Below are 1,785 nucleotides of genomic sequence, written 5' to 3' on the forward strand. Positions count from 1 at the left end.
CCTCGTATGCAAGTTCCCTGGGTTTTAAGTCAGCTAAAAAGCTTGTGGTACATTCCAGGCCTGGAAGGCTGGTGAACAGAGTGAAGCTGGAGGGCCCAGAAACGCACGACTGCTCCTGCTGATTGCTGAGAATATCCAAACCCCGAGAGTCCCAAGAGCCCATGAAACCATCACGAGTGCCTCATGCAGAGTGGGAGTAGGTTCCCTCCCAACCTGGGAAGGATAAAGGAGCAGGCCTGGGGAGTGGCTGTGCTGGCCGAAAACAAGCCAAGGGACTAACACGTCAGCTCAGAAGCTCAAGCAGCCCAGGGAGAGATGGTTTGTTGGGTACACAATGGAGTCAGCATTTTCAACCCCCTTTTCCCCCACTGTCAGGGTGTGAAACTGGAGTTTATACCGAGGATGGGGGAGGTGGGACAGTGAGGGTTGACGGGAAGCCAGCCAAGTTACTCTCTCAGCCAGTTACATCACACATACCTGTTCAGGCATATATTTAGGGAAAAGGGAGTTCAAATCAAACTCATTCCACTGACACCTGGCTCCTACCTGCTGTACTGTCGGCACTCCCATTCGCCACCTAGGATTATGAGCTTCTGTGCTGGTCTCAGCCCAAGGTAAATGCAGAGAATGCCTCATTTTCTTTCACAGCTTTGTTTCCTAGTTTCCCACAACCACAAAAACACATGTCCTGTGTATAATAGATTTTATTGTAGGTCTCCAAGTGTGGTTTTCAAAGTGTGGACCAGCTACTTCAGCATCACCTAGGAACTTGTTAGAAATGCAAATTCTCAAGTGTCACCCCACACCTACTGAATCGGACACTCTGGGGTTTGTGTATTAACAAGCCCTTCATGTGATTCTGATACTTGCTGAAATTCAAGAACCATTGCTGTATGTTTGTATATAACTTGAAAACATTACGATGTAGGGAAGGAGACTAAATTAAAACAGAATTGTAAATAGGACTGTTTGCAAGTCTATAGGGACATAAAAAAGATCTTTCATGAAGTTTTTTTTTTTAATTAAGTAATTTAATTTTTGGTTGCGTTGGGTCTTTGTTGCTGAGCACGGGCTTTTCTTTAGTTGCAGCGAGTGGGCGGTGTGTGGGCTTCTCATTGCGGTTGCTTCTCTCGTTGCAGAGAACCGGCTCTAGGCATGAGGGCTTCAGTAGCTGTGGCATGCGGGCTCAGTAGCTGTGGCATGCAGGCTCAGTAGTTGTGGCATGCAGGCTCAGTAGCTGTGGCATGCAGGCTCAGTAGTTGTGGCATGCGGGCTCTAGAGCACAGGCTCAGTAGCTGTGGTGCACGGGCTTAGTTGCTCCAGGAGGATTCTTAACCACTGCGCCACCAGAGAAGTCCTCTTTCATGAAGGATTTTTAAAAAATTAATTAATTAATTTATTTTTGGCTGAGTTGGATCTTTGCTGCTGGGCACGGGCTTTCTCTAGCTGTGGTGAGTGGGAGCAACTCTTCGTTGCAGTGAGCAGGCTTTTCATTGTGGTGGTTTCTCTTGTTGCGGAGCACGGGCTCTAGGTGTGCAGGCTTCAGTAGATGTGGCTCGCAGGCTCTAGAGTGCAGGCTCAGTAGTTGTGGCACTCGGGCTGCAGTAGTTGTGGCTCACGGGCTGTAGAGCACAGGCTCAGTAGTTGTGGCGCACGGGCTCAGTTGCTCCGCAGCATGTGGGATCTTCCTGGGCCAGGGCTTGAACCCATGTCCCCTGCATATTACTAGTAATATGTTTGTACTTCTTTTTTTTTTTTTTTTTCGGTACGCTGGCCTCTCACTGT

At 48.5% G+C, this 1,785-nt stretch overlaps 1 long non-coding RNA gene across 1 annotated transcript in view; it reads left to right on the forward strand.

Moving 5' to 3' along the window:
* The first annotated feature begins 534 nt into the window (after window positions 1-534).
* Window positions 535-1,785, forward strand: part of LOC112413075 (uncharacterized) — an 8,320-nt gene continuing 7,069 nt past the window's right edge. Inside the window, exon 1 of the long non-coding RNA XR_003005892.1 lies at window positions 535-614. This is a non-coding gene — a long non-coding RNA (uncharacterized LOC112413075). The remainder of the gene's footprint in view (window positions 615-1,785) is intronic.

The sequence above is a fragment of the Neophocaena asiaeorientalis genome, unplaced genomic scaffold, assembly GCF_003031525.2.
Source record: "Neophocaena asiaeorientalis asiaeorientalis breed wild unplaced genomic scaffold, Neophocaena_asiaeorientalis_V1.1 scaffold62, whole genome shotgun sequence".
Classification (NCBI taxonomy): Eukaryota; Metazoa; Chordata; class Mammalia; order Artiodactyla; family Phocoenidae; genus Neophocaena; species Neophocaena asiaeorientalis.